The sequence below is a fragment of the Vombatus ursinus genome, unplaced genomic scaffold (assembly GCF_900497805.2).
Source record: "Vombatus ursinus unplaced genomic scaffold, bare-nosed wombat genome assembly UNPS02004691.1, whole genome shotgun sequence".
In the NCBI taxonomy this organism is placed as follows: Eukaryota; Metazoa; Chordata; class Mammalia; order Diprotodontia; family Vombatidae; genus Vombatus; species Vombatus ursinus.
In genome coordinates this window covers 1,506,842-1,531,301 of record NW_020944469.1, presented here as the reverse complement: position 1 = coordinate 1,531,301, position 24,460 = coordinate 1,506,842, and the positions used below count along the sequence as shown (strand labels likewise).

General features: G+C 39.7%; 2 pseudogenes; both read right to left on the bottom strand.

Annotated features, from left to right (window-relative positions):
• Nucleotides 1–1,524: 1,524 nt before the first annotated feature.
• LOC114026377 lies at nucleotides 1,525–2,577 on the bottom strand (annotated as a pseudogene).
• A 2,610-nt stretch (nucleotides 2,578–5,187) lies between these two features.
• On the bottom strand, nucleotides 5,188–24,045 carry LOC114026094 (annotated as a pseudogene).
• Between the last annotated feature and the right edge of the window lie 415 nt (nucleotides 24,046–24,460).

Here is a 24,460-nt window from a genome sequence, read left to right as displayed (position 1 = left end):
TGCTTAATGTCAAAAATTGGTAGAATATCCATGGTCCTAGGAGTCCCTAATAAGAAAAGCTAAAAAATAACAACAACAACAACAAACCTTTAGGCTGAAATCACTGGTACAATCAATCTACTAAATCCCTAATGATCCCTGGAGTAAAAGACAGTTGATAAACTCTGAAATAAAGACCAATGGGAAAAAATATATTGTTTCTCATGTCGATAAAGATTTCTTTCTAGGACTATAAAATTTGTGGAAAATCTCAGCCTAAATATGTCATTCACCTTTCAGTTCACAAAATTTCCCTTCCATCTGTCACAGATATGATCTTATAAGACTCATACTTCAATGCACTTATGAGATTCAAAGGTATTGGAACACAAAGGTTTTGAATCAACAATTTAGTATTAAAAAGCCTGTATTCATATGTTTTGCATGATTGTATATGTATAGCCCATATCAGATTGCTTGCCTTTTCAATGATGGGAGGGGGAGGAAGGGGGAGAATTTGGAACTTAAAAATTTAAAAAACAACAAATGTTAAAAATTGTTTTAACATGTAATTGGGGGAAATAAAATATTAAATTAAAAAAAAGAAAAAGCCTATATTCTTGATCTAGAAGTTATTAGAGGTTTAGGATTTTTTTTTAGGAATTCTTATACAACAGAGTAGTATATTTAAACTGGGATAACTTCAAGCAGTCAGCTAATATAGAAAGTAGATCATTAGAATATTTAAAAGTTTGAAGGCTTAAGAAACAAGTCAGGCAATAAAACTATGACATCAAGTCACAGAACTTTTGAGTTGAAGTTTCAAAATATAGGTCATGTGGAATTGCTAAATAACTAAATTCAGTGGGTTTTCAATTACTTGAAAAAATGATTTCAATGCAATTTCTAATTGGTAAACTAAGTCTAGATTCACATGACAAAGCATATGATTGTATGGTGTGTGAAACTGAAATTTTGTATTGTAGAAAACTAACCTGAGGCAGCTAGGTGGCACAGTGGATAGAGCACTGCCCTAGAGTCAGGAGGACCTGAGTTCAAATTCGGGCCTCAGGCACCTATTAGCTATGTGACCCTGGGCAAGTCACTTAACCCTGATTGCCTGGAAAGAAAAAAAAAAAAAAGAAAAGTAACTTCTAGGCCATATTGTTTAAAGAAGCATACTTGGAAAAATGAATTGACATTCTTCTTCCTACAGAAAAAGCTTATACTCAATTATGTTTTGTTTTGTTTTGGTTTTTTGGTGAGGCAATCAGGGATTAAGTAACATGCCCAGGGTCACACAGCTAGGAGTGTCAAGTGTCTTATGCTTAATTATGTATCAAAACCCTCTACAGATTACTAATAAAATATTTTTAGATATTCTTTCAATATAATAATGATAAAAAGATCTAAATGTGTGGCTAATTGTTGTAAAGTATCCCTCTAACTACCCAGAAAAGTATTCCATATATTAAAGATTTATACAATCCAGAAAAAAAAAAAACTAACATAGAAGTACAATATCTTTTGTGTCAGTATGAAATCTTAGAAAGGCTCCCCAAATTCTTGAGTGGCATCATACTCTAATGAAATGCTTTAATACATCACTCAACTATATCACATAAATTCTGCCTCAAGGCAAACTGCACACTTTTCTAATGCAGGAGCTTTATCAATCAGCATTTTCACAAGCATCCCAAAAGTTTCACAGTCTTGTTGATAAACCCTTTAAATTTCTTTGGTCTTCGATGCTACTGCTTTTGAGTGACTGGTTACCTGGTTGTCTTCAAACAATTCTATATTCTCTGTGGCATTTGTCTCAGGTTCTTTTGGGTGGCTGTCATATAATGGCACCAAAGATCCAGCATCATAATCAACAATTTCTGGTAAGTTATTCTCATCAGTCTTCTCTAATTTTTCTGCAGGCCACTTGTTTGCAGCCTCAGCAAGCTCCTTTTCAATTAGCCTGCTAGGTTTCTCCAAGACCTTTGATGAGGGAACTGCTGTGGAATTGTAGGGAGAAGTATCTCTTGATATTTTCAAAGAGTGAACAGGTCTCTTTAATTCTATGCTGAGACTGGTGGAAATAATAAGATTTGCTCTGTTCTGGAGAGTAATTTCTGCTGCTGACACTTGAGTCAGATCTGCTGTGTAGAGAATCTTATCAATTTACGGGAGATTCCTGAAAGAACAGATTGTCCCTTTTATGAGGAGATTGTTCTCTCATATAATGGAAAGAGTAGAACCTTTTCTTCTAAACTCATCTGTAGTGTTCCTCTAGTCAGGCTGTCTACTTATGGGATGATCATTCTTTGTTCATTGATACCTAGTCTCATAGCCTCTGTGGGGTGGACCACTTCTTTGATCATGAGAAAAACTGCAGCCCTCATCATATTCTTGGTAATCAACATGACAATAGTCATATTTATTGTAGCCTCCTTCACCAGGTCTGTCTAGCAGTGGTGGTTTCTTGGATGCTATATTACCTTCTCTATGGTAATCATCCTCAGGATTACTTTGTGGAGCTAAGTGTTCTCTTAGAAGTCTGTCATACTCATAGTGTTCGTTAGACCACATATCTTCTCTTCTATATGCCATTGTATCTTTTCAGGCATCAGTTTTAAAGGGTTCAACAAGCTCTTGGGAGAAACTGCCCCATGCATTCAGCCACTTCCCTCAAAAGCAGAGAACCTTCACTGCCTGTGGACTCACAGGAAACCTCCAAATCCTCTTCAAACCTTCTATTCACATTGTTGGTACAAATAGAACCAGAGTCTGAGGGACCCAAAAGAAAAATTATTTTGGAACCAAATTTTCCTACCAAGTCGGAATCACTGAAACCAATTCATGGAACCAATTTAAATGAAACCAATTCACTAAAATCAATTTCCTGAACGCCTCAACATAAATTTTTATGTCAGTCCAAGCTTTGTTGTTGGTGGCAACAACAACACTGCAAAATAGATAGCTGAGACAGTAAATGGAAGGAATGAGATTTCCAGATGATTTCTGGCCTGTCCTCAATATAGCACTGAGTCATATGCCAGATATGCATTCTTACTAGGATCACTTAACCAGTGATGAACCAGAACCAGACCTGAAAGGGGATCTCTAAGTAATCCACTGTAATACTTTATACAAGACAAGAGCAACAGAACCAGGACCATTTAACCAATAGTCAGAACCACAGCACCAGACCCTAGCCAGTCCCAATCAAAACCAGAACCAGAAAGGCGATCTCTGAGTAAACCACTGCAGCGCTTTATACCAGACCAGAGCCACTGAACTAGGACCATTTGACCAGCGGTCAATACCAGGGCCACTTAACCAGTGGTCAGAACCACCGTGCCAGACCCTACCTGGGCCAAACCAGACACAATGGCCACAACACACAGATAAGACTCTTACTTATGTACCTGCAAAAAAAAAATAAGGTTGAAACAAGATATTGAGGCAAATGGGGCACAAGGTTTTGGAGGGGAAAATGCCTTGTCCTGCCTGTTCAAAACCAGAATTTCTCAGTCCAGCTCTTGCTTCAGACACCTGAATTCCAGTGGCTTGCTCATCAGAATGTCTGGGTGGCTACTAAACTAAGCACTCCAAAAGTTTCAACAGACTGATTATTCAAATGCAAGAGACAAAAAACAAAAACAAAATATGGAACAATACGTAGAAATACACAGGACACACCTAGAAGGTCAAACTCATCCCCCTTTCTGTGATTTTTTTTTGGGGGGGACAGTAGTCTCTACAGTCTGGGAGGCTCTTACCTTTCAGAACTTCTCCAAGGTAAATATACCTTTGTGTAAACTGGAGAATTTCTAAAGTGGAAGCCCTGGATTTTCCAACCTCACTGCCTGTCCCTTCATGCTTTGCCAAATTTGTTACGGGAGAAATATCTCCTCTCTGAGTTCATGTGGTGGGTAACTGGTGTTGTTTAGTCATCTGACCTTTCGTGACCCCATGGACCACAGCACAAGAATGCTGTCCATGGTTTTCTTAGCAAAGATAGTGGAGTAGTTTGCCATTTCCTTCTTTAATGGATTAAGGCAAATGGAGGTTAAGTGACTTGCCCAGGGTCACACAGCTAGTAAGTATCTGAGGCTGGTTTGAATTCAAGTCTTCCTGACTCCAAGCCTAGCACTCTCTCCACTGGGACATCTAGCTGCCTCCAAGTCAGAGGTTAAGTGATTTGACCAGAGTCATACAGCTAGTAAGCAAGCATCTGAGGCCGGGTTTGAACTCAGATCTTCCTGACTCCAGGCCCAACTCTCTATCCACTGTGCCACCTAGCTGCCCTCTAAGTAAAAACCTAGGATTTATTAGTATGCTCAAGCATAGGTTCAGGCCTCAAAGAAATTCTGAACAATCACTAGAATTCTAATCAGGCTTCTTTCAGATAAAATTACATCAGAGTGACAGAAATAATGCTTTTATTTTTGCAATCTTGTACATTCCTCTTAGGCCATAAAAATTAAAAAGAAGATAGATCCATAATCTCATACTTCCTTCAATGTCATAAAAGTTGAACAAATTTAGTTAAACAGAGTCATAATCTCATGCATCCCCTAAGGAAACAAACTTCATCAAACAACAGGTAAACTAAGTCAGGTTACAGATTAAACTACATTTAGAGGATTCACAAATAGGCTAATTGAGGAGGATTTACATGTTGCCAAGGAGTCAGGGACAGTTGAGAATATTCCTCTGGCTTCTTATCTAAAGAATACTTAAGGCTCTTAAGTAAATGTTTACATCCCATGGGACAGGTTTTAGTCAGATGAGGTTAATATTAACCAACAGATGCAGGAGGAATAAGAGGAAATCAAAAAGTCCCATAACAAATCCAATGATAAAATACATTTAACTTTTTATCAACTGTTTGATTTTTGATACTTCTTTATTAGAATTCAATTTTTTATATAGTTTTTTTTTAAAAGTAAACAATGTGAAATGGAAATTCATGGTTTTATATTGAATCCTCTTTTTATGTTGTGTTGTATACATGGAAATGTTCTTTTTTTTCTTTTTGTATTTAAGTTCAAAATGAATAAAAATTTTAAAAAAAAGAATTAATTCTCCATGTTTGGCCAAATGCTCAATATATACCATGGGCATAAAATATGTTTGAATCACTATTTTTTTAATGACTACTTTTATTTCTTTGTTTCATAAATAAAACTGGCTCAAATAGTTGTTACTTGTAGGCTAATCAAACAGCCCAAATCCCATATCATCATCAGATTCCTCCGACTCTTCTTTCCTTTCTACCTTGGCCTGAGTAACAGCAGGAGGTGCTTCAGCAGCTGGAGCTGCCATGGCAGGGGCAGCCACTGCAAATGCTGAAGGGTCAGCCAGGAAGGCCTTAACTCACTTTTCAGCAATTGCAAAGGTATAATCAGTCCCCACAGCTACAGCCAAGCCCCGCTTGTACCCATTTTTTTTTTTTTTTGGCTAGGCAATGGGGTTAAGTGACTTGCCCAGGGTCACACAGCTAGTGAGTGTTATATGTATGAGGCTGGATTTGAACTCAGGTCCTCCTGACTCTAGGGCCAGTGCTGTATCCACTGTGCCACCTAGCTGCTCCCCCCCCCCCCCGGCTTGTACCTATTGATGATAGAGTAGTGTACTGATGCAACAACTGGGCAACGTTACGTTATGGATGTCCTCTAAGAATTGAAGGTGCGAAGTCTTCTCTGTGATGTTCAGCACTTCAGGGTTATAGATGCTGCCATTGTGAAACACCTGCTGAACGATCAACCCAAAGGAGAATGGAGAGATATTCAAGTATGCCACTTTGTCTCCAGTCTTAATCAGCTGCACATTATTCAAGATTTCAATGGTACCCCTAGAAATCTTGCTGGCGATACCCAAAGCCTGGACAAAGGAAGCCTTCTCGGGACACAGAACAGAGTTCTGGGCTGGCACAGTGACATCACAGGGGGCAATGGCATTGGCATGGGCAGAAGCTGGCACCTTATTGGCAAGAAGCATATCCCTAATCTCAGTCAGGTGTTCCTTGGTGAACACAAAGCTCAAATTACCCCAAATATGAAGCAGCAGTTTCTCCAGAGCAGGGTTGTCCTTCAGATGCCCACGAATGGCTCTGAGTATCATGGTGTTTTTTTTTTCTTTCCCACAACACTTCAGCCTTCCCATGGAGGGCCATCTGGATCTGCTATATCTGCTTGGAACCCACATTGTCTGCTCCCACGATGAAGCATTCTGGGTAATCTTCCAAAAGCTGGATGATGTTGAGGAAGTAATTCAATTTCCAGGTAGCCCTATCTTCCCTAGTGCTTCAGGGATTGCCACCCTGAGTTTAAAGATGATGACACTCACACGATGATGCCTAGGGAGAGAGCTTGAGTGCCCTTTTTTAAAGTCATTTTTAAAAAATTTGAAAGATGCTATGGAAGAGATATTTAAAATTTAGGAAAGTAGATTAAACATAACTTTCTTTTTTTTTCTTTTTTTTTTAATCTTTTTTTAGGCAATTGGGGTTAAGTGACTTGCCCAGGGTCACACAGCTAGTAAGTGTCAAGTAAACATAACTTTCTTTTTTGCTTGTTTGTTGTAAATAAGTTTTTATTGATGTCTTCTTTTTAATCAACATAATTTTTCTACCCTCCTTCCCCATCAGAGAGAGTTATTCTATATAACACGTATTTTTTTAATGACAAAAAGAGGGGGAAATCAGCAATAATTGATCAATACACTGAAAAAATATGAAAATATGTGCAACGTACAACACTTGTGGACCTCCAACGTCTGATCAACCCAAATCAAACCTAAATGGGAAGGTAAGTGGAGATGTCTTCTCATATCTCTTCTTTCAATTCATGCTGGTCCTTTTCATTATGTGTCACTCACTTGATTTTTGTGTGTGTGGTTCTCTCTCCATTGACATTGTTTTAGGGTTGTTTTTTTTTTTATTTTCATTCTGCTTACTTCATTCTATTTACTTCATCAGTTCATGTCTATCTTTCCATGCATCTCTATATTCATCACATGTCATTCCTTACAGCACAGTAATATTACAGTAATAATAGTTAAATGCTGCTAGGATAAGAGTTATTAATTAATCCACTATGGACTGATGATAATATCCATGTGTTGATGACTATAACTGATAGATTTATACTATGTGGATTTATAGTTTGTTATTTAGGCTTGCACTTACTTGTGTTAGGGATAAAGATAGAGACTTGCTATACTATGTCCCTCCTCCTCCCCCCACTCTACTTATCCACAAATGTTGTTGCTTGCTGTGTTCCAGAAAACCACAGCTTCCCCATCCTTTTGCACCTGATGGTTGTAACAGACAGGTGGAATGTCCCAGAATCCTGTTGCCTAGTCACTGACTAAAGACTCGTGACTGATAATAATCTGGAAAGCTTGATGACTAAACCTTGGTGATTGATAGACATCTCCCTTGACCAAATATGGGAGTTCCTTCTTTTGGTCAAATATAGGAACTTCTTTTAGTCAAACATGGAGTTCCACTTCCTCCCCTTGACCAACGTGTGGATTTCCTCCTTTTGGAAATGACCAATTGAGGAGCTGTACCACCTCAATCCATTTTTGGCGTGCCCTCAATTGCTTTAAAAAAGCTCAGACCTGAAGTAGAGGGATCCAAGACTAGCCTTGGCGTGATCCATCACTGCCAAGTCTAGTCTTGGATCCCATTTCTTAGGGAACACTGGTTTCCCTAATAAATTGAAACTGCTTAGAGTCCTGCCTCAGTTTCTCTTTGATGCAAATTGGAATTTTGGGGTCACACTATGTACAAACAAGCTATATTCAGGATAAATTGGAAATAATCAAAAGAGGGTAGGTACTAGCATTAAGGGGAATCAGGAAAGGATTCTCATAAAAGGTAGGATTTTAGCTGGGATTTGAAGGAATCTAGGAAGCAGATGAAGGAGAGAATTCCAGGCATGGAAGACAGCCAGTGAAAATACCCAGAGTCAGGAGATGGACTGTCTCATGAGAAATACAGCAAGGGGGCCAGTGTCACAGGATCACAGAGAACATGGGAGGAAATAAGGTATAAGAAGACTGGGAAGGTCCGAGGGTTCAGGCCATCAAGGGCTTTGAATGTCACATAGGGTATTTTATATTTGATCCTGGAGACAATAGGGAACCACTGGAGTTTAATGAGTAGGGGAGGTGACATAGTCAGATTTGCACTTTAGGAGGATTTATTTGACAGCTGAGTGAGAATGGACTGGAGTGGGGTGATACTTAAGGCAGAGATCAACTAGAAGGCTATTGCAGTAGTCCAGGCATGAGGAGATGAGGGCCTGCCTAAGGGTATTTGCAATGTCAGAGGAGAGAAAGCGAAAGATGTTATGAAGGTAAAATCAGCAGACCTTGGCAACAGATTGGATGTAAGAGAGAGAAGAGTCAAGGATGACACCTCAGTTGTGAGCCTGGGTGACTAGGAGGATGGTAATGCTCTCAACAGTAATAGAGAAGTTAGGAACTAGGGAGGGCGTGGGGAGAGAAAGATAGTGAGTTCAGCTTAAGACACGTTAAGTTTGTAATGTCAATTGGACATCTGGTTCAAGATGTTTAATAAGCAGTTGGACATGCAAGCCTGGAGGTTAGGAGAGAGGTTAGGGCTGGATAAGTAGATCTGAGAATCATCATAGGAGAGATGATCATTGAATCCATGGGAGATCACTAAGTGAAATGGTATAGAAGAAGAGGGCCCAGGACAGAGCCCTAGGGGACACCTACCTTTAGGGGGTTGTAACCTGGATGAAGACTGAGAAGGATCAGTCAGACAGGTAGAACTAGGATAGAGTAGTGTCATGGAAACCTAGAAGGAAGAGAGCATCAAGGAGAAAAGGGTGAACAATAGTGTCCGAGGCAGCAGAGAGGCCAAGAAGGATGAGAATTGAAAAAAGCAATTCGAAGATCATTGGTGATCTTTGAAAGAACAGTTTAGGCTGAATGATGAAGTTGAAAGTGAGACTGCGGAAAGTTAAGAAAGTGAGAGGAAGGGAAGCAGCAGAATATGTTGTAGATGACTTTCTCAAGGAGTTTAGCCACAAAAGGGAGAAGAGATATGGGATGATGGCTAGTGGGGATGGACATATCCAAATGAGAGTTTGTTGAGAATAGGTGAGACATGAGCATATTCATAGACAGTAGGAAAGCAGCTAGTAATCAAGGAGAGATTGAAGATAAGTGAGAGAGTAGGGATAATGGAGGGGGCAATCTGCTGGTGAAGACAAGATGGCATGGGATCACTTTGTCATGTAGAGGGGTTTGCCTTGGCAAGGAGAAGGCCTACCTCTTCATGTGAGACATGGGTGATGGAAGAGATAGTGGCAGAAGGCATCTAGATAATGTGTGATGAGGAGGAAGAGACTGTGAGCCAAGCACTGAAATTATTGAGGAAAAAAAGTTAGTGTTCTGAAGCCTGGTCGACAACAGCCAACTGGAATTTTGATTGGGTTGTAGATATGGGTTGAGTGAACCTCAAAGGAGGAGAAAAAAGGAATGAGGAAATTTACCCAGCCAGGGGTGTGAAGGGGACTGCTGAAATATCAAAATTTTTGAAGTTACCAGGTAAGTTTAAAAAGAAAAACAAGAGCAGTTGTTCAACAGGATTCCAACTCTCACAGTAGACATCGGTACAGCATATTAAATAAGGCAAAACTCAAACAATTCATCTGCTGTATTTGGGCAATTTGCCACTTTCACTAGTGCAGTATGTTTGTATCTTGTAGCCAAGATGAATCCCCTGAGGATAGCCTAAAACCTCTGCCAAAATCTGGATTTCTAGAACATGTCACTAATGATTTGTGTTCTTAGTATCTTTCATCAAAGTATCTCAAAGCATGTGAGCATTATCTTATTCATCTGAAAAAATGTAATGAATCTTTTCAATATTGTCTTAGTTAAATAGCTAAAGATAGACATGCTTCAGCTACTTGCCAAAGTTTGAGTTAGGGACTAGTAATGTTGAGTTGCAGAAAAGAGTGAAAGTAATTATCTATTTGGATTTTAACTCTGGAGTCAAAGGTTTATTGACTTTGGCTAAAGGTCCTGAAATTTGAGCTATTCTCACAGGAGACAACAGAAAACCAATGTATTCTGTCACACCCATAAAACTGGGTGAACCCGATAGTATTTTTGTACTAATTTCAAACACAACTTAAAATTCTATCACCCACATGATTTCATGGAAATAATAGTTTTGTATTTTTAAAAATGTTTGTTACTAAACAAAATTGTTCTTGTTTGAATCACTGAAATGTGTCTACTGATGATGTCTTTTTGACCTGTGGGACATGCCTCCTCAAGTATTCAAAAGTAATTAGCAAGCGTGATTGGATTCCATGTGCACTGGTATTACTTTTCCACTGTAGAGATTTTCTGGATGGAAGTGTTCCTTATGCTCATCTCTAGTAACACCGAGGTTTTTCAGGATGAAGTACAGATGTGAATCTAAAAAATGGATTTTGAGTTACACAGGTTTTATAGGTTTTGAGAAGATGACTATAATAATTTCTTGATAATTTTCTGCCTTGTAGTTTCCTAAGAAGGTTTTGGTGATTTAAAAAATTTTTTGCTGCAGCTGTTAATTTCAACTTCATCACTTCCCCTTATTTCTGGACTCATTAATGTCTCCTCTGATTTTTGACTTATTGCTTCTTGGAAGTGTTATTTTTCAGATAAAGAAAATGTCCATGTTGATCCATTGCTTTTAACTTTCATTTTTAAACAAACCAAATTTAATGTGTAATTGTGGTAAGAAAATTTTTTTCAAGACTAACTAGTGATGGGCTTATATATTTTTCTTTCTCAGAATTGGTTCTTTGTTTTGAAACCCATGTTGTTGTTTTAATGTAGTAGTATTTTGGTTTTTTTTTTTTTTAAATCTCTGCCAGCCCATTTAGAAATAAAGCAGTGGTATTTGCTATGGCCAAATTGTAATCCTCAAAAAAAAAAAAAAAAAGCAATCCCTTTCAGATCCTCATAGATACTCAATAATTGTTTTTCATACTCAACACTCTTTAAGAGATGTGTGATGTTTTGAATATATTTTAGTCCTCTCTGGCAGGAGTCAATTCCTTTAGTCAGTTCAACTTAATTTTTAGAACTTAAAATCACAGTAAGGTCACTTAACTGAGTTTAATAATTCAAGCTGCTTTTAGTTATTAAATGAGAATTTGAGGACAGAAAAGTTCCTTCAAATAAGGGATCATTACCTTATTAGATTTTATCTTTTTATACTGAGTTTTATCATTTCATACTGAATCACTAGTTCACCTTTATCCAAATTCCAAGTTTCTGGTGATTTTGAAACAGGTATAAAACACAGCTAATGGAAGACTTGAATTTTTATATGTTATATTGAGATGTGGAGGTAATCCCTGCTATATTTGTTAAGCAAAAATAACATTCTGTCCAATGAATTTTCTATCTCCAAATAATAAGGAATCATAAATAGCATGTCACAAGATTCATGTATCTAGTGTCATGTTGCAAATGTTCAGGGTTGGGGAGAAGTGCATAGGACACACTTTTAAGTTTAATCTGTATTATTAACATTTTCTCTATTTCTTTCTTAAGTCTAGACAATGAACAAAACAATAAATCAAACTACGATTTGTAGTATTTGCTGATTTCCAAAGTTTAAATGTTCATACAGAAAATGTAATAATCAGCTTCGGTGGGAGCTGGCTCCAGCCTACCCTGCGTATATCCAACCAGTTAGTAGTTTCACATAAGTGACATATCACAAGTGATGCGCCTGAACCTTATCCTGGTCATCTATCTTTGAGCCAACACAGAGTTCATAGGCTTCTTTAACTAGAGGAATAAAGTTTCGTATTTGATATTCAAAAGTTAGTTCGCTATATATATATAACAAAAACTATGTGGAAAAATACTTAAGAGCATACTGTGGAATTTAAGTAATGCAAATCAATATCTGCAAAGTACAAAACACTCGAGAAAACCGTATTAGAAACAACAATGGTGTTTACCAAATTGTGTCCTGTATACAACTGAACAGTTGCTACAAATTGAGGATTTCATGGCATGACTGAACATGAGTGAACATACCCCTGCCATTCCATATGGCACAGAAGCTGGAATTACACACAGCATGCATGAAAGAGTCAACTAGTAACTTTTCACTACCCCCACCCCAACTAAAAAATATCCTATTATTGCCTCATAATGTTTAATTGATATAAAAAATCACCTGCCCATCGATGCAACGCTTGGAGGTATCAGTATCATGGGAGTCAGAGTACCCATGTTCAAATCTGACCTTGAACTAGGCACATCCCCTCCCTTGGCCTGTTTCCTCATCTATAAAATGAAGTCCTTGGACTAGATGACCTTTGAGGTCCCCTCTAGCTTTAGCTTCACAATCCTTTAAACATTTACAGAAATTCGATTTGCATTTTAGAATTCAGCATAAAAACACATATAAAGAGGCAGCTAGGTGGCGTAGTAGATCGAGCTTTGGACCTGAAGTCAAAAAAGTCCTCAGACACTTTCGAGCTAGCTGTGTGACCCTGGGCAAGTCATTTATTCCTAGCACCTATTTCCCAGGGTTGTTGTGAAGATCAGATGAGATAATATTTGTAAAGCATGTTGCAAACCTTAAAGTGGCGTTCTTGTTGTTGTTGTTGTTGTTGTTAAACTCCAAAGAAATTGCCATGTGGCAAAGTGCATACTGAACACTATTGTAAGTACCTTAAAGCCCCCTGCTGTGCCATCAGTAGACAGTTTCATGAGTTTCTGTGGCCAGCCTCATGATGAGTTGCTAATTCTTGCCCCTCAGATTGCAGCCATAGTCTGTTGCCTAGCTTGGCTCAAAGCCCCATCAATTTCATAAGTTGGGCTAGAGTTTGTGTTCCATATATAAAGCCTTTGAGAACCCACAGTCACCCCAAACTACATGGGGAGGCATTAGTGGAGGATTACTATTATTGATGCTGATTTGTTATGAAATTAGATTTTTTTTAAAAAATTCTGAATTTAAACACAAAATGGCATGAGCATTCCTTATACATAGCAGGATCCAAAAAGAGGATTGTAAATGAAACTGTGATTCTCTATTAAATATGTAAAATAGCTTACTTTTCTTCTCATTCATTGTGAATCATGAGTCACCTTGGTTGTCTGTTACATTCAGGTCTAGCCAAAAAGTTATTCTAGAAAATCATGAAACCTAATTTTCCTTGCGTTAGTAACCACTGAGATAGATAGGGAGATCAGAAATGAAAGGCCCAGGTCAAATATTTTTAGACTGCACTATTTCTGACACAGTAGGTTAGTCAGGTATGGAAAAATCACAGGTCATCCAGTTTTGTTTCTATCTCAGTGGCAGTAGCAGATCAAGGTAGGGACGTGCTGTTCTGTGCTCCGGGTGGGCAGGGGCACCCTCTGCTTGTTCCCAACTTTGCTTGTTTTTTTGTTTGTTTGTTTTGCTAGACAATGGGGTTAAGTGACTTGCCTAGGGTCACACAGCTAGTAAGTGTTATGTGTCTGAGGCCGCATTTGAACTCAAGTCCTCCTGGCTCCAGGGCCGGTGCTATCCACTGTGCCACCTAGCTGCCCCACCAACTTTGCTTGTTTGGGTGATTACAACTTGCCTCTGGCATAAAAGTGGTTAATTCTGCTATTGGTCATGATGTTAGCTAATTATCAGATGGATTTGGGCTTAGAATATGTTGATCTTTCACAATTAAGGAGTTTGTACTTTGTAAGAAAAAGTGGTACAGAGTCTTTACTAGTTTTTGTGCTTCTATATTGTACTTCATAATCATATTGAGATAAGAATGCACCATGTAGTCCCATTACCAGGAAGGAAGGAAATAGTCTGGCACAACCCTGTTGGTGCTAGTAACAATTTTTTAAATGATCTGTGGATGAAAGAGTAAGTATTAAATGTTTCAATTATGAAATAATCCTGTTAAGTTTAGAATCCCTCCTCCTTAAAAAAAAAAAAATCTCCTCGTTAATTGAATTCCCACTGGCTTATGAGCATTAAACATTATCTAGCTTAGGGCTCTGAGACAGACTGATTTGCCTATTAAAAAGCTTCAATGCCTAAAACTCTTCATAATGTAAGAGGAGAATTTTTGTGCAGTGGGTCAGACATCTGATTTGACATCAGATGGTCAAAGTGTTGGGGAAATTTTTTATTTAACTTATTCAAACAAATCTTTCTTTGTGTAGCTTGCTATTATCCTGGAGACAGTTGAGTCTGTTTTTCTTCAGACATACATCCCTAATTTACATACTTAGTCGATTGCTTGGAATCACAAAATTTTAGAACTGAAATGGATCTCAAGAGATCTTCTAGTCCAAGCATCTTATTTTAGAGATGAGGGAACTGAGACCCAGAAGGGTTATGTGACTGGCGGAAAGTCACACAAGTAATGAATAAGATGCTGAGCCAAGTCAAAAAGCTAGGATCAGGTTAGTAGTCTTTCTACTCTATTTCAGGGCTTCTTAAACTTTTTCCACTCACGGCCCCTGTGATCTTTGGAATTGCGTGGCCTGAGGGCATGCGCAGTGCAAAGTGCACATGTTGTATGTTCAGAACCCAGGCTGCAGTGCAGTTGCATGATGCAACATGGGCAAGCACTACCAGAAACACCTCAGATTCATTACGTGTTTGATTTTTTTTTAACGTGTTTGATTTTTAATTAATTTTTGGTTGTTGCACATTCAGAAACCTTTTACTCTTGCCAAATTTTTTGCAACCCCAGATGGGGTCACGACCTATAGTTTAAGAAGTTCTGGTCTACTTCACTATGGCTGATGTTATCTTTTCCTCAACTCAGGGAAGGAAGATCAGGGCTGTTATTCAATGTCACAGAGCTATGAAGTGGTAGAGTCAGAACTAGAACCCAGGTCTCCTGACTTAGTCCAACATTCTCTTTATTACACCCAGCGACTTCTCAAGCAAAATAAATTTTTTTGAGAAATGTCTTCTTTTAACTTTCCTAGACTTCACCAATCAGAATTTGCTGAGTAAACCTTGTTTGGTTATTCTGCACCTCTAATGTTCATGTGCATATTTTTTATGTGCCTTACAGGTAAATGTGGGTTCCAGTTTATGCAAAGAATTAGGAAACAAATTCCATTGTGGCTATTCTAAAACCTAAGTAAGCAAACTCTTGTTCTTGGACCATCTCTTTTAACAGTAAACACCTGTTACAGATGAAAGGGATGTTGATACAGGTAGAGTCTACGGGCAAAGGTAACAAAAATACTGGCCACATGTGACTCACAACAATCCCCAGTTTGGCCTGAACCAGATTCAAATGTAATTGGGAAATATTTAACAAAATAAATAAAAATACAATAAAACATAGATGATAGTATATTTTATGGACTAATGGCCTACAGGACTTAATAACTGGTTGGACATGTCACCTAATAAATGCTTATTTACTGATAAATGAGTGAGAGTGAAGATTCAAGTACATGGTTAATTGGAAAGATTGTTCTTTCTTCAGCAGAAATAAGGAACTTCAGAGGAGGGATGGGTTTAGGGAAGAATATAATGAGTTTTGTTTTTAAACATGTTGAATTTGAAATGCCTATAGGACATCCAGGTTGCAATTTCTCACAAGTGTCTGGCAAAGCAGGAACTGGAGTTCAGAAATGAGATTAGGACTACCTATGTAGACCTCAGAATTACAAAAATAGAGATGATTGAATCCACAGCAGTAGTAGAGCTCATCAAGGGAGAGCGTAGGGAGAGAAAAGGGCCCTGATTCATCTAGTAAGAGGTACATCGGGATTACTCATGTGTTTACCATTAAAATCCTGTCAGACATGAATTCATTGCAAAGGAAATGTGCTTCCTTATGGTTTAGAAAGATGGTGATTTTACTGTGGATTTTTATAGGCCTATGATTGTAATTTTATTGTGAAATTTCATGTGTGAATTTGTCATTAAAAACTGGTAAATTACGTTAACATTTAATATTTGTCTAGTACTTCACTATTTCAATGTACTTTTATATGCATAATCTCATTGAATCTTCCTGTGAAATAGGCAGGACAGTTTTACTCCTAACTAATAGATACAGAAATTGAGGCTCAGAGATTCAAAATGGCTACACAGCTAGCACACTCTGCAATCCAGCCAAACTGACATTCTTGTTCTTTCAGACGCATAATACCCCATCTCTTGTCTCAGTTGACTCCCATTCCTAGAATGAACTCCCTCTGTATCTTTGCCTCTTGGAATCCCTAATTTCCTGCAAAGATCAGCTCAGGCATCACCTTTTGCATGAGGAATTTTTTGATTTCTGCCCCTTTCCAGTGCCTTTCTGCTAATTACCTTCTATTCATTTTATATATATTATATATACACATACATATATATGCATATACACACAGTTTGTCCCAAAAGTCTTCATGTAGTTTTAAGCTTAAAATAGTCACGAGTAAGCTTTAATAGCTTAAAACTAATCTAAGACTTTCGGAACACCTCCTATAGAGTTTTCTAGAATTATATATGTGTGTTTTCTTGCCTGATGGAATAAGACATGTGATTTGGGGGAATTTGGGAGTGACTACAACAGCTTTGATTGAATTAACTTGACCTTTGGGTGAAATAAGTTTTCTCTTTCTTTAAAATCAATTTTCAATTTCACAATTCCCTTCTTCGACTGTTGGGGGGCTATACCTCCCATGAATCACTTAGCTGGATTAAAGTTACAAATTGAGGCATAGTAAAACATGTATGTCTATCACTCCACGTTTAGTAAAGCTAAAGTAACGATTACAGAAGTAAAAATGCTGTGAATACAAAATTCGAATCACCATGAATCATCATGAGTTTCTTAGGAATCAATTTATCAAAGCCATAACGTAATTATGAGTTCTAAGGCTAGGAGAGCCTTATGAGATTCTTGTGTACTTTGTGCTAGTATCTCAGCTTGTTCTAATGCTATAACTCCAATCTATTGGAATAGGGACTAAAGAAATTTTATCCCAGATATTCTATTTTAGTGAGACTAATTTGAGAGGGAATGGTCCCAAAACCTTAATAATAAACCTTAATCTTATAACAATTCACCCCTTGGTCTTTGAGACCACCTGTGACCAACACATTGCCAAACTCCATCCCTTGCCAAACTCTATCAGAGTAAGTAAGCCTTACAGAAATAGTGGTGCATGGGGAAGGAAGGGAAGGGAAGTGCAAGCATTAAATCTCCTTCCTAGTAACTCATTCCCAATGTCCATTTCATCAGCACATAATACTTTAAGACACAGATGTCTCATAGTCGTCTGGTTTCCGAAAACATCTCCTCCTGGGCGTTAAGGAATAGGTCTGTCCTTAGAGCAGCTCTGAAGGGAGGGGCTTCTCCTAGAACATCTGCTTCTTTGGGTCAGGTTATTTGCAGAGATTCTTAGATGTTTCAGCTATAATCACAATCTTTTGCAAAACAGACCTCGATATAATTTAGTACATCCTCCTAAATTTGGTTTTCCAATAATCAACTCAAGCATCAGAAGCCCATAATTTACTCACACATATATGACTCACCTAAATATATATATAGCCTAACAGATCTCCATGTCTTTCTTTCTTTCTTTCTTTCTATCTATCTATCTATCTATCTATCTTTTTCATCCATTTAGTAGAGCCAAATGTACTGCTGGGACATCTGCTATTTAATTTCTACAAGGGAACTCACTGTAAGATCACCAAGTCTGGTGATCACAATTAAGAGTGGAGAAGAAAAAATTTAAGTGGAAAACTGAAGAAAATAAGCAAATCCTTAGGGGTTAGGTAACTAAAACTGCATATATGAAAGTATAACATTCCTCTCTGGCGTTATTTCCCCAACTCCCTCTTGCATTGGCAGGTGGAACTTCCGAGGGTGACTACTTTTCCTGTTCTCAGTGTTCTAAGAGCAAGTAACCATGAGAGGTTAGACTAAAGTTTCTAATACTATTGATCATGAGCCCCTACCATTGTTATTTCCCACTGATTACCAATCAGTAGCATCAATTAGCTTTTACAAAAAGGTTTTACTAGGTAGGTATAGAAAGGACAGTTGTTACAGAAATAATCTTCTCTACATTGTTCTCTTATACACATGGGATAGGAAGCGGGCTCAAAGTACAAAATAGTGAGCCACATGTAAAAAGAACGCATGGAACTCCTGGTTACTGAGAGTCCTTTTCTCTATTCAGAGTCCTCAGGAAGTCCCCTTTAGGTATAGCTCTCTGCTAGGCTTGGAGGGTTGGGACCATCATAGAGCCCTGAAGCTGCCTTCTCTTGGTGTGACTCTTAGCACCCTATGCAGGCATTGCTGTCTGGCACTGCTTTTCAGGGGGTGCTGCTACAGGCTCTAATGGGCACTCCAGATCTTGAGTTTTTGAAGTTGACAAGGTTGTCACCTTGTCATTGAGCTCTCTCTCCTTCCCTCCAGAAGTAATTCCATCTTTTACCTGCACTGACATACTGCTAGAACAGGTAATTCTAAACTGCCTTGATGGTTTATACTTGAGCCACGGGGCAAGAAGGATTTTCTTCAACTAGTCATAAGATATTTCCTGCATGGTATCATCTGCCTTTATCCAATGATCTAAAACCCTGTTCAGCTATTCAAATTGATTAAGGATTTATTTATACCTAATTTACAATCAATTGATTTACTCAGGAAGGCTGGGCTTTCTGTATTACATTAACTGGGGATAACCTTCATTTGAGCATGAATGGGCAGAAAGGAATGAAGTTTGATAAAAATAGATTCCAATCAGGGCAGCTAGGTGGTAAAGTGGATAGAGTGTAGGACCTAGATTCAGGAGGACCTGATTTCAAATTTGACCTTGGACACTTCCTAGCTGGGCAAGTCACTTAATCCTGTTTGCCTCAGTTCCTTATCTGTAAAAGGAGCTGGAGAAGGAAATGGCAAACCATTCCAATATCTCTACCAAGAAAACCCCCAAAATAAGTTCACAGAGCATCAGACATGACAGAAATGGACTCAACAACAACTATCTTTTTTCCTTCATTTTTTTTGGGGGGGGGGGGGCTAGGCAATGGGGTTAAGTGACTTGCCCAGGGTCACACTGCTAATAAGTGTTATGTGTTCGGGGCCAGATTTGAACTTGGGTCCTCCTGAATCCAGGGCCGGTGCTCTATTCACTGTGCCACCTAGCTGCCCCTGTCCTTCATTTTCAAAGAAGACCAATGACATCACAGGTGATGTCTTGACTTGTCCGTGAATTGGATTTAAGTGAGGCAAAGTTGCAGAAAGTCATTAGTTCCAGAGCCATCAAAGTCAAGACAACTAGTGATTGCCCCTGATGCAGTGAATAACCTTGGCATCTTCAATGTCTGATCAAGTTCTATGTGTTCCACGATACCTGCTTCAGCTGACTTCATGGGCATTGGAACATTCTGCCCAGGAAAGCCTTCATATGCTTGGGGTAGATGCCTCCCCCACATTCATTGACTGGTCTGAGACCCCTCAGTTACCCCCATCTGCCTAGAAGATTTTACCAGAGTGCTACAACTTCTTGAAGCCACAGGTGAGAGCTGGGTGGCAGGTGGACACCAAAGGTGGATAGGCAGCCCTCACCACAGAGGTGCTAGTTCTCCTGAATACCCCATACACCCAATCAATCAATAAACATTTATGAAGCCTCAGGTGCTATTCTTTCTTGATCATTTCTTACTGCCAATTGTCTGGGTAATGTTCCACTGGGGGGGGGGGGGGGGAGAGAGAGAGAGAGAGAAAGGACAGAGACAGAGATTTGGCAGTTATTAAGAAATTACTACGTACTAGGCCCCATGCTAAACATTACGAATATAAACAGAATTTTTTTTTTAAAAAGGCAGTCCTTGTCCTCAAGGAGCTTGCCTGTTAATGGGGGAAGATAATACATAGAAGGGAGCTGAAAGTGGGGAGGTGAAGTAGTCTGAGGAATCAAGGGTGGAACCGGATTTGAACAAAGTACAGATAGTGTTAGTGCCTCCTCAAGTGGAGGTTTTAGGGAGGAACTCACCAACGGGGATGGAAGGGTTGCTATCATGAGGAGCCTGCTGGAGCCTAGGAGGAAAAGTAATCTCTATCCTTATCCTTATCCCCCTATCCTTAGGGGATCACCCTTTATCAGAGCATTTTCCTTCCTACATCTCTATGTACAGACAAAAGAAATTTTAAAACAAGCAAAAGGAATGCAATAGTGTGTGTTCTGATAATCTGGTACGTTCATGTAAGTTGGTCACAACATCTGCTTACTGCAATGCTATAATTTGACACGAAATGTGTATATTTTTCTTTATAGTCCCTTGAAAGGATGGTCCAGAGGTAGAGTAACATAAAAGATGACCAAGAAAGTAATTGGAGCAGCAAGAAGAACCAGCTTCTATAAGGAAATGTAGAGAATGCCCAAATGTAGGGAAGGATTCACCTGTGGTGAGAGCTGAAGTCGTGTGGCTCATAGGAGGCAGAGCAGACATCCCTAGCCTCTTCTCCCTCTTCCCACCAACCTTCTCCAAAGGAGACTTTAATTCCTGTCAGGAGAGGAAGTAAGAAGTTGGGACCGGTGGCCACTCTGATCTCCTCAGAAAGAGGGAGAAGAAGGCTAGAATTATATCTATCTCCTCCTTTAAATATTATTAGTCTAGGGGATATGATCAGGTTCAATCTAATGTCTTTTTTTGAAGCCATATTTATTTTCTCTTTTAGATTATTTATTTTTGAAAATATTTACTTTCATCTGAATTACAACTAAACCTCTGTGGTCCTATTAGCATTTTCACCACGAAATTATCTTAAGTCAGCAATTAAAGAAATTAAGTAATATTGTTATTTGGTGGTCATTTTGTTGGCAGTTCCTGCCACTCTACCTTGTCTATGAGGCAAGGCGGGTCATCATACCAAATGTATTCAATTTAGTGTTTGTCCACATACTTACAGGGCTTATTTCTTTTCTTGATCTTCATATGAATGAATGAAGCCCTTATTAAGCAGTCACTACGTGCAAAGTTCTGTGTTAAGTTCTAGGGATACAAAGAGAAAAGACAGTTCCAGTTCTCAAGGAGCTCACATTCTAATGGGGGATATATTTAACACATATAGAAGGTTTCAGCCACAAGTCAGTCAATCTAACTTCTGATCACTTTGTCTCATTGTTAGTGGGGAGTAAGGAGGACCCCAAGCTTTATATCCAAGGCTTGACCCCTTTCCCACCTGCTACCAATTCCACAATGAATAACTAATGGCAAAAACAAAACAAAACAAGACAAAACTTATTTATCCAAATTAGTAGCAAACAGAAATCAGAGAAGGTATATGTAGAAGGATATATACCAGACAATACAGAGTGAAGGAACTCTCTCATTGGGAAAGAGATATCTCAGTTCAACCAAAAGACAGTTGTGGATCTCACCCAAGGGGAAGTTCCCCCAAGTCTCTAGTGTAGCAAGCTGGAGATAGAAATACAATGGAGACTTCCCTCTCTTCTCATGTCTTCCCAGAGTCTATTTCTTCAGCAAGGGTTGAGGTGGGGTTGGCTTTGTTCATCTTCTCCCTCGAAGTCAGAAGCATTGAAGCTACTCACTGCAAGAAGAGTCCTGAAGAGGACTAGCAAAGGCTGGAGCTGTCCTGTGCTCTCTCACCAACCCTGACCTGCCCCTAGCCCTCTATACCATGAGTGGGGAACCTGCAGCTTCGAGGCCACATGTGGCCTTCTAGGTCCTTGGGTGCAGCTTTTTAAGTGAGTCCAAGTTTTACAGAACAAATCCTTTTATTAAGGGGATTTGTTCTGTGAAGTTTGGATTCAGTCAAAGGGTCGCACTTGAGGACCTAGAGGGCCACATGTGGCCTCGAGGCTGCAGGTTCCCTACCCTTGATCTATACTATTTCACTTGGTGATCTCATCAGCTCCCATGGATTCAATGATCATCTCTCTGATGATGATTCTCAGATGTACTTATCTGGACCTAACCTCTCTCCTAACCGCCAGAATTGCATACCCAACTGCCTATTAGATATCTTGAACCAGATATCCAACAGACATCTTAAACTCAACATGTCTAAAACTGAACTCATTATCTTCTCCCTCAAGGTCTCCTCTCTTCCTAACCTTCCTTTCACTGTCCAGGGTACCATCATCTTCCCAATCAACTAGGCTTACAATCTAGGTATCATGTTATTCCTCATTCTCCCTCACTCCCCATATCCAATTTGTTGTAAAGTCCTATCAATTATGACCTGACAATATCTCTCATATGTGATCCCTTCTCTCCTCTGCCACTGCCAACACCCTGGTGCAGACCATTATCTCCTTACGCCTGGACTATTTCAACAGCCTTCTGGTTGGTCTCCTTGCCACAAGTCTCTCCCCACTCCAATCCACCCTCCCCTCAGCTGTCAAATAAATCTTTCTAAAGCATAGAACTGACCATGTCACACACCCCCTCCCCCAATAAACTCCAAAGCCTCCCTATAACCTGCAGGATTAAATACAAAATTCTCTGGTGTTCAAAGACTTTTATAACCTGCTCCCCCCTCTCCCCCTCTTCACCTTCTTACACTGTACTCCCTGCCATGTAGTCTGTGCCAGTGTCACCCACCTCCTTGTTGTTTCTTGAACAAAACACTTCTATCTCCTGACTCCAGATATTTACACTAGCTCTAATTGTCTGGAATTCTCTCCCTTCTCATCTCTGCCTCCTGGCTTCTCTGGCTTCCTTCAAGTCATCACAAAAATCCCTCCATCTAGGAGAAGCCTTTCCAGATTCCCCTTAATGTTAGTGTCTTCCCTTTGTTGTTGGTACGTAGTTGTTTGCATGTTGTGTCCCCCCTCACCCCATTATACTCTGTTGAGAGCAAGGACTTTTTTTGCCTTTCTTTGTATCCCCAGACTTATTCCAATGCCTGGAACATAGTAGGTGCTTGCCAAATGCTTACTGATTGACTCATTTTCACAGGCTTTAATATCTATGTTAGAGATTTTTCTAATGACCTGTCCTCAAAGGTTTTCAGCTTCAGATTCTGTGCTCTGTCTGAAGTGCTGCTGTGGAGAGCCAAAACTGTACTGATTGAGTCCACTAGAAATTCCTGCTACTTAACCTCATATGAGCTCTCACGGCCATTCAACAGTCTTGCAATTCATTTCAAGTTGCCTCTCTATCATATTCCCCACAGTAGCTGCTTCAAATAGCCACTCTCTTCAAGTCTTTAAACTCATCCTTGCCCTATACAATGACACAAGATCTACTTGACTGAGATGCTTGAGACCTTTTGATCCATGGGCAGGCACTTAACTTCTCTGTAAAATGGGGCTAATAATAGCTGTAGTACCAACTCTCATTTCAGTCTGCCAATTTCCAGGGCTTTCTGGAGGCTCAAATGAGATAATAGCTGAAATGTGCTTTGTAAAACTTTAAAGTGCTTTTATAAATCTCAGCTATCGCCTATTTTAAAAATTCTGTCTTTGAATCCTCCATTTTTCCCCTCTCCACCCCCCCCCATTCTAATCTAAATCCTGTCAATTTTACTCCTGTAATATGTCCTGGGTCCATCCCCTCCTTCCCATTTCCACTTCCTAGTTAAGCCCCGCCTTATGGCTCCACTGGATTATAAATAGGCTCCTAAAATGTCTTCCAGCCTCCATTTTCTACTTCTTCCAATTCGAAGTATGCACTACTGCCGATTCCTCTGCCTAGTGCACAACCCCCATTCCTCCATGCCAGTGCTGAAAGGCTTCCCGTGGTTCCCTAATTGGCTAATAAATATAATCTTATCTTGGCGTAGAGGTTCTACCCAATTTGGCTCTAACATGCTTTCTTCAGTACTCTCTCCCTTACATTCCCTCCATACACCCCAGGAAAACTGCATTGCTTGCAGCCCTGTAGCATCCCATCCCCTGGTTTCTTCCCTTTCCCCTTCTCTGACTACCCATCCTTCAGTCGCCATAGCAAGAGTAACGACTTCTCGGACACCCCTCCCCTTCCCTTCTCTCAGATGCAGATTTCTCCCCCCACCTCACCCCCCCCGCCCGCCCCCGCCAGCTCTCCTGACCCTTTGGAGTCAACATTTCGCATTACATTTATTCGCATGCATGTGCCATCTTCTCGTCTAGATTTTAAGTTTTGGGTGGACTAAAACCCTGTCTACCCCATTTGTCTTTGTGCCACCCCCTTAGAAGCACACAACCTGGGCCGTGGGCTGACTGAATGCTATAGGGGAAAGAATGTTGTTGGCCTTAACACATCATATTGTAAAGGGAGGGGACGGCAATCTACCGTCAGGATGAAGCGAAGACACGTCATTACTACTTTCAGGCCACTGTGGACTGCCTTGGATCCCTTTGAAAATGGGTGGGGCAACCAAATGACATGGCCAGCCCCAGCAACAGGCCCCAAAAGATGGTGAATTGTCGGAGCCAATAGGAACCTATCCCGGGCAAGGCGCTAGCCAATGGGCGACGGAACAGGGCGCGGAGGGAGGAC